We start from the raw sequence: 13,625 nt of genomic DNA on the forward strand, positions 1-13,625 counted from the left end.
CAAAATGTTTTTAGAAATTGCTAAATGTCCCCTGGGGGCGAATTCACCCCAGATTGAGAACCATATATAATATGACTAAAACACAGAAAAAAGTTAATAGTATTTAGAGGGCAGAACAGTCTGAATCAATGAAACTCTATATAGTCTACGGTATTAGAAGACAAATGAACTCACTATTTTAAAGGAAACCCTGTAAAACTCCAGCACTGTTTACAGAAAGAGGTCAATCTTTATGGACAGATTAAAGGATATCAATAATATTCAAGTCACCCTTGACCTCTGTTTATATTGTCTTGATGTGGCTCGTATGTAAATCAAACAAAAATGAGAAGACATGTGAGACTGGGTTGTGTAAACCAGAAAGTAGAAGACTAAAGTAAGCTTTTATAAGTGGAACTTTCATGTCTCGTAGGACAGATGGCCCTTTTCCTGAGCAGATGAGCATTCTTCTCACAGTACTGCTTCTCCGAAGCAGCTTAGCAAACCCTTTTAAATACCACGTAAAAGGTAAACCAACCCAAAGTATCACAAATTCTAAAGTTATACGTTATAAATTAATGAAATTACAGCTCTCCACAGAATCGGCCTTTCTTCTTTGGAAAGAGCAAGCTTTCCCGTAGGGCGACCGGAAGGCATGAAATGCTGAGTAAGCGCAGCTCACAGATGTCAGGACAAACTGCAAGCGCCTTTCAAACCATCCGGAGGTTCGAGCATTTCCATCTTTCAGACAGGGACCTTGAAACACAGAGGCATGCTTAGGAAGTCTGCTAAAAAACAAAATTAGAGGTTGCAGCCTGGGAGATTGCAATGTTCTCTTTTCAGTGAAAGTGCAGGAATGCCATGTGCATGTTTGTTTCTTTGCAAGACAAGTGTCCTCCAGCTGCCTCGGGCACAGCCAGGGGGCTCCCTCATCTTTGCTGCACAGCACTCAGCACACACCCCAAGCCTGGCATCTCTTGCAATGTTTTATTAACCTCTCCCTCCTTTTTGCCTCAGATTTATCTTTGACTTCCTGGTGTTTACCCCAGAGACTGAGACATGGTGACGATGATGATGGTGGTGGTGGTGACTAATATATACCGAGCACTGACTACAAACCAGGCACTTTTCTATGCTTGTTACATTATTAACTTACTTGGTCCTCATAGCATCCCTTTGAGAAAGATACTATTAACTCTATTTTATAATGAAGTTGGGCAATTTCCCAGGGTTGCATAGTTCAGAAATGGTATAACCAGGATTCTAACTCAGATACCTACCTCAGTCTGTGCTCGTAACTACCACACTGCACTGTCACTCCAAAAAAATAAATCGAGATTACAGCCAAGGTAGATACTGGTAATACTTATTGAATATCTACCACACAGCCAACACTACTGGAAATAAAAATAAGATTAAGAGAGAAGGGTATAAAATAAAAACAAATTAGTAGAATGAAGAAATATTTATTGGTCAAAAGATTAGAATTAACATGGAGGAGAGGCAAGAGAGAGAGAATTTAAGTCTAATTGTGAAAACATATGTCCAAATTAGTAAAAAAAGATAGTTTAACAAATTGTTCTTAAGCTGCTTTATAGCTTTGCCTCCCAATGCTTCCCTTTTGAAAAGGAAACTCCTGGTGGACAGGCTTTGGCTCTGGATTTGTTCTGGATGGCATGAGCCTGGCGGACAGGACAGTGGGCTCTACAATAAAAACTGGTGAGTTTCAGCGCATTTAATCCATTCATGTGTAAAACAGAATCTGGTGGTAAGACTGTGAGTGAAGGTCGATCAGCGTTTCATCTAAGGACCTGCAGAGTCAGTGCGATGTCCACAGACTGGGCTGACAGTCTCTGGGTCCAGCAGTCTGACTGGAGCAGCAGGGGAACCTGTCGTTCGATCCTGAGGGATATAATAAACCAGCTTCCAAACGAGGCTGGGGGTTTTTCCCTGCCAGTTATGCATCACGTATGTTTTACTATTTAAATAATGTAAGGTCTTTATTCTTTGCCAGGAATTATATTTCCATTTCCCTGTGTAACACTGACATCTAGAGGAACCTTGGACTGAAGAGATTCCAAACAACAGAAGCTGCATTTCCCCCTTTCTGGGTCCAGACAATGACTTCAGTGTGACGAGTTCTTACTTAGTGTTTCAAGTTATATGTGGAAGTCGCTAAAATAGGAAGCACAGGGCAAGGATCCATCTTGTTAGGTGTCCAAAACTGAACCTATTTTCTACTGATTACAGAGGACGGGATGGCGCTGTTAAGCATGATGTTCCTGTAAGGATTTCTGTCACCCTCTGTTCAATGATAAAAATCATGTTAGACATGGCTTCCTCTGCTAAGCACACACTGATGACCCAGACCAGCAGGAGGCCTCAGTTCACTCAATTCGCTGGTTATGCACTCACTTAGTAAGCACTGGTAGATGTGCATACAGGTTCCCTTTGTAACCTTTTACCCGTTCCTTTTATAATAATATATCAGTGAGTTTAGAAGGGCGTAGAAAGGGGACTTGGCCCAAATGCCCAAGTATGCAAAACACAGTTCTGCTCTTTGCACTGCATCCAATTTCCTGGCCTGGTGCCCTCAGCAGGGTGTGTTCAAGGGGGTCTTTGGCAGCGTGAAGGAAATCTGGAGCCCTTCTCTTCACCTCTGCTCCCTCTGCACCGCACGGGGTGAGGGATCGAAACTGTTTGCTGAGCCAAAGCGCCCTGAAAGGAAGCCGAGTGTCGGGACTGTGCCCTCATTGTGAGAACCTTCTTCACGGAAAAGCAGGGCTACTGGGTACCACCTGAGACGTATCCGTGTCACCAGCTCTTGTGTTCTTTCGCCTCTTAACTGGCGATAGATATGTGGGAGCCACATCTCTTCACTGTGGGATTCTAGTTGCTACAGAAAATTGTTTTCTTGACATCAGAATGGGACATGACTAGAGTAACTACCTCCCCTGAGCTGAGGGCTTTTCATGTGGCTGCTTATGAAGAGGCCAAGAGGAGCAGCTCTGGGTAATTTTAATGTAATGCTTAGAAGTATAAAAACACAATTAGGGCATTTTATAATGACTCTGTTCAACTTTGACTGGGCTCCTCCTGGAGAGAGGAAGGAAGGCATAGAGCCTAAAACAATAGAGAGGAGTTTTCATAAGAAATAGTAAAGCTACCTGTCCTGCCTGAGCAGAGAAGACCATTTTAGAGATCACTAATAAGATAAACCCATTTCTCTTCATCTTCAGGACACGCCCATATTCTGTGTAAGTGAGAAATGAGAAGCTCCCTAACGTCCTTGGTTGAGCATAACCTGTGCTGTGGCCCGTGGGGACAGGCGGGAAAAGAGGCAGGACAGGATCTGACTACCTGAATCCGGAAAGGGAAGTGTCTCTGACCTTGACCTCTGACCTCAGCCCGTGGACCCTCCCCAGCTGCTGAAGGCATCAAGAATAATCACGCGGGCGCCCAGGAAAATAACCCCGCTGGGAAAATGAACGCCCTTGATGCCCCCACTATGGCATGGACAGGGCTTCCCTCGTAGACCAAGTAAACAGGGCTCCTTGAGGGGACACAGGTGTCAAGAAAGGGGTGGAACTAAAGGTTCTGGTTCTGAAAAGTCTAATGGGCCATCTGCCAAGTGAAAGCATATGGGTGAGTTTACTTTTATTTGACTATAAGATGTGTTGAGCGGCACCATGAGCAAAAAAGTGCGCTGCCCCATTTCACAGCCTCCCCTCGCAAAGGCAGAGCAAACAGAACACCGAGTGGACGGCAGCACTGGTCAAACGGACTCTGCTGGGTTATTTCTAACTGACTACGACTTTTCTTCATTTAATTACACTTTCAGGGTCTCTTGTCCGGACAACCCCCTGGTTATCGCCCAGACCACGGGGCCAACGCTGGCGCCCGAGGAGGCGAGTGCAGAGCAAGGCTGAAGGGAGTGCCGACTCCTAGCAGCTACCCTGCCGCCATCAGGGGACAGGCCATGGACCAGGGGGCAGGGTATTTAAAACATTAGTTCTCCAGTCTTCCTTCCAGCCTGTCTTCATTGGTTTTAAAATAACAAGTGAGAAATAACTTGGAACCAATTAAGAATCTTCGCCTAAATATTCAGTCACATTCGATCATACAGGTTTATTTTCCTTCCTCACCCTATGCCCGTTGGGTGAGCTTACCTCCGACAGCTACTAACAGACTCACATATTTTGTATTTCCTTCCACCACCGCCTTTCCTGCCGCCCAAGCAGAAGGTGCTGAGCCCCCGACGCACAACCTCGTGCTCTTCCCACTCAGCCGCCAAGGTGGCTGCGCGGCCTGCAGGCCTGAGCCCCGCTCCCCGCAGACTCTCCCTCGCTCTAACAGTGCTCAGGGCACCGGGCTGCGGCCGAGGGCCCAGGGCCCTGCCGCCTGGGCCCTGCCCCGAAGATGGGTGGGCTGGGCACCGGTGCTCTTACTCCCTCCCCCGCACCCCTGCACACTCACCCCAGGGACTCCAGTGTGCCGCAAGGTTTCAGAGCCATGCCTGTCAGCTCCAGCTCCTGCCACTTCCTTCTCTTTTTTTCTTTTTTTTGAGTCCTTACCGCCAAGGCTGCTTGGTAGGTCGGTTCCGAATGATAGTACTAACAGGAGAAACTCGGTGTTTCTCTTAAGCCCTGGCTCCCTCCCCACAGCAGGGTCTCTGTTCCTCTCGAGGGTGAATCAGCCCGCAAATCACTGCCTCTTCCTTGCTCCCCACCGGGCCATGTACGTGGAACGAGTCTAGGATACACTGTTACAGCCTTGAGACCACACTTCCCCTCCAAGGTGATCTCAAGGGCATCCGGAGAGCAAGCCAATCAAAAAGCCGAGGTTCCCAACTGGACCTCGGGTCCTCAGCCCGAAGTCCTCTGCCTCGCTTCTCGGTCAAATCTAGGAACTGAGCCCTGGCCGGGTGGCTCAGCTGGTTGGAGCATCTTCCCGTTCACCAAAAGGTCTCAGGTTCGATTAGGGGCATGTGTCCAGGTTGGGGATCGGTCCCCATTGGGGTGCATGTGGGGGGCAACCAATCGGTGGCTTCAGCTACAGGTTGAAAAGAAAAGTCTAGTCATTGGAAGTGACTTAATTAATTCCTCCACCACAATGGAGGGGAACCGACGAGGGGGACTCAGGGCACCAAGGCATTCACAGCGCTTTGCACAGAAGGGTATCTAACCATGTGTCCTGGCAAGCTTTTGTCTTCTCGGGATTCTGTCACCAGAACAGCACCTGAGGACTTCAAAAACTGCATCGAGGTTACTAAGAAAGTGCACGGGAGGAGGGGGGGGGAATGTGCTCGAGCCTTAATAACCAACTTCATATGCACGCATAAATAGGATTATAGCTCCTTGATGTTCAGCTGATTAAAATGAGTCTTACCTCTTTATGCTACCCAAGGCCAAACCTTGGAATGTTTTCACATGAAGTTTACAGTGGTTTCCATCACTTAATAAAGCGGATTTCTTCCATACGCCTTCCTCGCACAGGGTGTTCTCTGTGCTTTTTAATGTTTACATTAGTTTCCTTCATCCCCCCGTCTCCCGTCTCCTGTTCCCAGTAACCAGTCGGCTCTCAGCTCAGCTGCTCCCAACCCACGGGCTGGCTCAGGAGGTGGCACAGGCTGGCACAGGTCCACAGGGCTCATTGTTGCCCAAGGTGAGGCGATGTGCAGTCCCGGGGGTGTAGGCAAGTCCAGAGATCTGAACTTGGATCCACTGAGCAAAACACGGGCCCTCCTAATGGTTTTCCTCCTACCCTGTGCACCCGTTCCGCAAGCACGCTGCAGGGCCCCCTGGGAAAGCCTTCTCTGAAGGGCAGTGAGCAGCTGCAAAGCTCTTAAAAGTCTCTCAATTTGGAATATGTAATACAAACATTGTAGCTGTAAAATAATCAGTTATGGCTGCCCAAACATTTAGTTGTCTCGTCCTTTCTACTCAAAGTAGGTCCTGGGACAGCAGCAACAGCATCCCAGGGGAGCTCGTTAGAAACAGAGCACTCTCAGCCCTCCCCACCTGCCGCACCCGACCCTGAGCTCTAACCAGTCCCGGGGGTTCCGCGTGCACGTGAAATTGTGAGAAGCATTGGCCTAGAAAACATTGTTAATGACTTGGTATGAAGAACTATTTCACATACTGAAATAGTCTGTCACGGCCTAGTGTATTTATTTAAATCTTGCCTCCATCAACAAAGAGCTAATGTCATACTCAGGTAAGTTCAGAGGAGGCCAGTGGGAAGGAAGGGAGGAGCGAAGGCAGCGCTGGCTGCCCTGGGTGTTGCCGGCCTTGAGAAGAGCCCCCAGTGGGAGTCTGGTATCGTGATGTTAGTGAGCTTCGAGGAATGTGCAGAATTCTGACACTGACCCCGGAGTCTTGCCAGGAGCTCAGAAGAAAATATAAGACACGTTATCATGTGCCTGGAACTCTCTACTGGTCTCTGGGTCTCCTGAATGCCTGAACTCAGGCCTCAGAGAAAGGCAACGTTAGGTGTAAAGGTCTTATTATGAACTGAATGTTTGTGTCCCTCCAACATTCATATATTGAAGCTTCAACTCCCAATTGGACAGTATTAGGAGGTGGGGCCTTTGGGAGGTAATTAGGTTTAGATAAAGTCATGGGGGTGGACCCCTTGGGTGTCTTTATGAGACAGACTGAAGCTTTCTCTGCCCCCCCCACTCGGGTGAGGATAGGAGAAGGTCCCCATCTGCAAGCCAGGGGGAGGTCTGCACCAGAGCCGCACCGCGCTGCTCCCTGGTCTTGGACTTGCAGCCTCCAGAGCTGTGAGAAAGAACCGTTTGCTGTTTAAGCTGCCCAGCCTATGGTATTTTGTTACAGCAGCAGGAAATAAGAGAGGTACTGTGCCTATGGTAAGCTCTAGAGAATTAGAAATATATTCAGATCAAATCCAAAATCAAAGAATACAGTTAGGATTATTAATACAGGTGCTATAACGTGGCTGCCATAAAGGTAACTATCAACTTTAAAAGAAACAAAAGTATTTTTATTTAGCCCAGTTCCTAGGAAGCAAAAATTTTAAAGTAAACCGATAGTACATGCCCTCTAACACCATATAGTTGTCTATGCTTTTAGTCTTAAGGCATAGTTAAACCTTCAATTAACAGGGAACATAAATATCTACTGAACTCATTATGTTTCTATCCCATAGTCTTCTGTTTTATTGTGCACATACAGGAAAATATTCGGCTAGTACACTGATCCTGTACCAATTATCAAAATAGGGAAATTCTTGCATACTGGCTGGTAAATAGATGCTCCAAAAATTTCAGGAGCCCCATTTCCACTCCTGACCTGGCCACCCTCCCCAACCTAAGGACCTTCATAAGATCCAGTAACTAAAGGGTCCGCGTCCAGTTTGGCAGGGCCCCCAGGACCTTGCTCCAACCCAGCCCATTCTGATAGGTTAGTAACTGTGGACTCCCAGCTGCTGAATTCAGCACTGCACCAGTGAATGTGAATATAATATGAATGCACCTGCCACAACGGTAGGCTCCTGACCATGCAATTTTTATACTTGGCTAAAATCCTTTTATTTAGTTGTGCTGTCCCTGCGAGGTAATTATAAGCAGGAAATTGGAAGGTGTGCCTTCGCAGTCGAAGAGAAAGCAATGGCTGAGGAGTGAAAAGGAGGTAGGGGAGTTACTACCAACAGCACCTTTGCCTACGTCAGGCCTTCGAAGTGGTCCTGAAGCCCACCCTGCCACAGAGGCTTTTTAATCAGGAGGCCTGAGTTATACCCCAAGAACATTTTCACAAGCTCTGGAAGTGGTAGCCCTGGGATCACACTTTGACAAATATACGGAATTCTACTCATCATTCGAGACCCCACCTAAGAAGGTTCTTCTTTGTGAGTTGGTCCTGGGAACACTCCCGCCACCCCATTCTCCCACCAAAGTGCCGCTGATCCCTTCCAGCTTCATCAGCCAGGCATCCGTCACGGGCTTGTCACGCTGTGTTGGAATTATTTGTGCCCATGTCTGGCCCTCCCTAGACATACACACATGGATTGACTGATTAATTGATTGATCGATTAATTGATTGACCAGTAAGGAGGTGAGGAGGTTGGTGCCAGGGAGTGTTGATTGAGCCTCCCAACCCCCTATGTAAAATATTTTCTTGAGGAATGCCATCGTGTGCCCTTTATTATCGCCTCCTGGTGTCAGCCTGGGGACCCAGCACCCTGGCCCCTGTGGCACCTAGGAGGGCTCATCATCATGAAGTGCGATTTGTTGGCCTCACCTCTAGGAAAAAGCCATAGTCTTCTCAGACCTTCTAGGGATTCAAATGCTTGTGTCGCTGATAGCACTGGAGACTGCCCTCAGTATAGGTTACTGAAGTAACTTAGCCTTTGGCCACCCACTCAAATGCCTTATACCTAATGAAAAACAGAACAGGTACTATAAATATTCCTTTGCTTGCTGTATATATTTAAGGCCTGTTATTCCTATTTCTGCATTGATCATGACTTCTTCACGTGCATGGTTAGCATGCCGGCACAGAGAGGCGCTTAATGGGCCCTGCAGATGATGGAAAATGAGAAGAGATTGAGGTTGGTTTTCTAGCTGCCACATTTTACTTCATTATGATTCTGGAACTCAATTTTGCCAGAAGGCAAGAACAAGCAGTAGCTCTTTCCTTTAAAAAGTCTGATTAAGGCCCTGGCCCTGAGCAGTAGTTAGAGCGCCTGCCGGCAGACTGAAGGGTCCTGGGTCCGGTTCCAGCCAAGGGCACGTACCTTGGTTGCAGGCTCAGGCCCCGGCCCTGGTCAGGGCACGTGTGGGAGGCAACCAGTCAATGTGTCTCTCTCATATCAGTGTTTCTCTCTCTGTGTGCCCCTTCCACTCTCTCTGAAAAGCAATGGAAAAAATATCCTCGGGAGAGGGTTTAAAAAAAAGTCTGATTAAATGTTTTTGTATATCACCTAGCCCAACACTAAATAAGTGTCTTTGCATTTTGCTGTTAAAGTCCTTTCCAATATTTCTAATGGCGATTAAGCAGTCAGTCTAGCTATCCTTCACAGTCATCACTGTAATGTCCCTTCAGCTCTAAGTTCTGTGAGACCACAGAACCTAGAACAAAGCTGGGCAGTTCCAGAGCACGCGCTGAAGCTTTATGGGCCTGGAGAAACCACTTCTCAGGTGCTTTTCCAAGCGTCTCCAGCCCTGCCGTGGACCTCCTGCTGCGATGATGCCGGCACTAACCCGGCGCCCAGAGGAAGAAGCGCTGTGCTCGTCTGCTTGGTTCTGCGCTGCTGTTCAGTCCCGCATTTCTCAGCAGGCAGGGGCTTTGCTTCAGTGTAGTCATCAAGGTCTCCCTACTGCATTAGTCCCTGTCGCAGTGGAAGGACTTCTCTTAGGGACGTTATCAAGTTTCCCATTTGCCGGTTTCTACAGGGAAGCGAGTGTGATGGGAGTAGTCCTGGGTTCTTCTAAAGCTTCTTCTCAAGCGTTGCTCAGAGGCAGCACCCAGCGATCTGGGAATGGGCTTCTATGACATGTCCCTCCAACTTCCTTTCCAATTCTGTCTGAACCCTGTTTAAACAGAGCTTCATTGGCTGATTCAAATAAAAATAACAATCTCCAACATTATTCTCTGAGACAAAAGATTGTCATTTCAATGACCAAAACCAAAACAAAGCAAAAAGGTAGCATTTTTGTGTGTGTGGAAATCAGCTATTTATTGTCCATGTTGGCTGAAGACAGAATAAGAAAAAAATCAGCTTAGGTTTGACATCACAGATTAAATTCTATTTTAGAAAGAAATGATAATGGAAGAAATTAGCCTCACAATCCAGTGGGTTAGATATGTAAGTGCTTTGTATTCCCAATTACACAGTTTATCCCAAAAGAGCATGAGAGTCTAAAGGTCTAAATAAGACAAAGAAATCGAATCCTTTCTAAATCATAAAATCTACTTTGAATTTGAAGAGACTTTAAAGAGAATGTAACCTAATCAGCTCAACTGGAGATGAGAAATGAGGTTCTACCCAATTTTATCTAATTATAAGAGATTTTAATAATTCTTAAAATTTTTCTGCTAAAATAGATGGCTGCTCAAAATACTGGTAATTTTTCCTACATCTTCATCTCTTTTTAAAATATGTTTTTATTGATTTGAGAGAGTGAGAGAAAGAGGAAGGGAGAGAGAGAAACATCAATGTGAGAGGGTCATCGGTCGGCTGCCACCTACATGCCCCTTACTGGGGATCAAGCCCACAACCTGGGCAAGTGCCCTGACTGGGTACTGGGGAATCGAACCAGTGACCTTTGGGTGCGTGGGACAACGCTCAATCAACTGAGCCACACCGGCCGGGGCACAACTTCATCTTTAAAAATGTAATAAGACATTGTGGCAGATAGTCTCAGTCTTTATTTTCTCTCATTAGACATCCACCCACCACTATACAGTTTTCAAATGTACACATAATTCTCAACATGCCATTTCTTATTATACCTCAGTTTTTTATGATGTTTAAAACTAGGTAACTGCAGATTAATTTATGTCAGGTATTGGTATAAGCCCTGGATTGCTATAGTGAGGAGTACATCATTAGGTCAAGTCAACTTTAAAGTCACTAGTTTTGTTTGGAGGGGGAAATATCCTTCTGAAATAAGACATAATAATTGACAGGATTAAGAAAACCATTACTTACTGCACCTGCAGTAACTATGGAAAGTGAGCCTGTCGCCTTAGACCGGGGGCGCTCTCCCTGGCGCGGGCCCTGGGGTTCCCTGGGGGCACAGCGCGTGGCGCATCTCCACGGAGAGCGAGGGAACAACGCAGGCCTGCCCTTCCCCCTTCCGGAGGCTGCGTGCGGGTCTGCACCCCAGACAGCGGTAAACGAAACGCGGGCAGAGAGGGAGCTCCAAGGGCCGGTTAAAGCGTGTCCTCAGCTGGGAGCCGCGTGCGAACTGCTCCCGGTGTCGGCTGCACGGCCGCGCCTCCCTGGCTCTGCGCGAGCGTCCCCTGTCTGCCAACAGTGACCTTCAGGACACATCGCTTCCCGAGCGTCCCCTGTCTGCCAACAGTGACCTTCAGGACACATCGCTTCCCGAGCGTCCCCTGTCTGCCAACAGTGACCTTCAGGACACATCGCTTCCCGAGCGTCCCCTGTCTGCCAACAGTGACCTTCAGGACACATTGCTTCCCAAGCGTCCCCTGTCTGCCAACAGTGACCTTCAGGACACATCGCTTCCCGAGCGTCCCCTGTCTGCCAACAGTGACCTTCAGGACACACTGCTTCCCGAGCGTCCCCTGTCTGCCAACAGTGACCTTCAGGACACATCGCTTCCCGAGCGTCCCCTGTCTGCCAACAGTGACCTTCAGGACACATTGCTTCCCAAGCGTCCCCTGTCTGCGAACAGTGACCTTCAGGACACATCGCTTCCCGAGCGTCCCCTGTCTGCCAACAGTGACCTTCAGGACACACTGCTTCCCGAGCGTCCCCTGTCTGCGAACAGTGACCTTCAGGACACATCGCTTCCCGAGCGTCCCCTGTCTGCCAACAGTGACCTTCAGGACACATCGCTTCCCGAGCGTCCCCTGTCTGCCAACAGTGACCTTCAGGACACATCGCTTCCCGAGCGTCCCCTGTCTGCGAACAGTGACCTTCAGGACACATCGCTTCCTGAGCGTCCCCTGTTTGCGAACAATGACCTTCAGGACACATCGCTTCCCGAGCGTCCCCTGTCTGCGAACAGTGACCTTCAGGACACATCACTTCCCGAGCGTCCCCTGTCTGCGAACAATGACCTTCAGGACACATCGCTTCCCGAGCGTCCCCTGTCTGCCAACAGAGACCTTCAGGACACATCGCTTCCCGAGCGTCCCCTGTCTGCCAACAGAGACCTTCAGGAAACATTGCGAGGAGAACGCTTGTCTAAAACGACATCGGCTGATGTCTGTCTGCTTTTCTCCTGTGAACTCAGAGGCGCCACGTATTTCAGCCTCACATGCTAAGCTGTTGCCTCATATTTCAAAAACAAATCTGAACTGTGAAGTGAGAAACTGCTTAAATAAAATTTAAAAATAGAAGCAACTTTTCCAGCTATTCTTGTCATATCTCATTATTTTCATGTATTAAAATTTAGGCAATAGGCTAAATATACTTTAATTTCATATTTAATGACATCAGTTCAATTTGGCACTTAACAATCACTGTGAAGTTTTTCATTTTGATTTAACTCAGTTATAAGCAATATATTTTTCAAACTGACCTCATTATTGGTGGGGTATGTTTACACAAATATATATAACTCGCTGCAGCAACATCAGTCAAATCTGGATATGGGCGCTCTTCGTGTGTGTTGCTGTGGCTCATTTTCTACCCACTCCCACAAAGTTCTCACGCTGGCAACAGTTTTCCCCATGCAATAGAGAACTAGTGATATTTAAAAATAAGTTCATTTTTCAGGTAAATGTTATAAAAAGTGTTAAGTACATTTTATGAATTCTACTTTAGTTAGAATCACCTAAAAAATTTTCTCTACTAAAAGTTGTTACAATAAAGGTTGAAGTCAAATGCAGTTTTTCTTTTGAATTTTACAGAACACTAACCAGATGAGGATTACGACTTCTATGAAAATCCACATCCTATAAAATGGGACTCCAGCTGCAAGAAATTCCTCACCTAAAAATCCTAAAATCTGTATTTTTCAAGTGATTAAATAACTGAGACTAGTTTATTATGTAACATAGATGTGTATTTTTCATGAAATAGCATACCATTCATACACATTTTATAAGCATCCATATTTTATTAAATATTGCTCCCATCAATACCAACTTAACCAAATTCATGTCTGCGGCCCTGGCCAGTTTGTCTCAGTGGTTACAGCTTCGGCCTGCAGACCGAGGGGTCGAGGGTCCAGTTCCCAGCCTGGGTCAGGGCAGGGTCGGGAGGCAACCGGTTGACATGCCTCTCTCACATCGATGTTTCTCTCTCTCTCTCCCTCTCCTCCTTCCAATTGCTATAAAAATCAATGGGAAAATATCCTTAGGTGAGGAATGAAACCCAAAAAAAGAAATTCATGTCTGAAAAGTGCATATATTCTTCACCCCAGATGATCTAATGTCTCTATTACAATTTAAAAATATGAATTTTGATAGAATTAATCCCAACCGTATATCTAAATATACTTGCTCTAAACAATGTTTTATTTTAATAATTAACTTACTACAATAAGTTTCCTCACTAAATTCAAGCTCTAATAAAAAAAACCCACCAGCTCAGGGATTAAGAATTACAAATTGCCAGTTATAAAAACAGTCACGGAACGTAAAGGACAGCATAGGGAATATAGTCAACAATACTGTAATAGCCACGCTTGGTGTTGGACAGGTACTAGACTTATCGGGGTGATCACTTTGGAAGGTATGTAAATGTCTAATTACTGTGTTGTACACCTGAAACTAGTATAATGTATGTAAACTGTAATTGAAAAATAAGTTAATTTTTTAAACAAACCACCAGCTCCAAAATAAAAATTGGGAAGTGACAACGAATCTCTTAACATATCTGTGTGTAGAAACGACAGGAATATGAGCTTATATTCTTTGGTGGAAACTCCATTTTTTTAAAAATTGCCTTCAAGCATTATATTGTGTTACATTTTCCTTCAATGG

General features: G+C 46.3%; 1 protein-coding gene across 5 annotated transcripts in view; it reads right to left on the minus strand.

Moving 5' to 3' along the window:
• Window positions 1–13,625, minus strand: part of MYLK4 (myosin light chain kinase family member 4) — a 93,416-nt gene that overhangs the window by 33,164 nt on the left and 46,627 nt on the right. The gene's annotated exons all lie outside the window — the stretch shown is intronic.

The sequence above is a fragment of the Miniopterus schreibersii genome (assembly GCF_964146895.1).
Source record: "Miniopterus schreibersii genome assembly, chromosome: 8".
Classification (NCBI taxonomy): domain Eukaryota; kingdom Metazoa; phylum Chordata; class Mammalia; order Chiroptera; family Miniopteridae; genus Miniopterus; species Miniopterus schreibersii.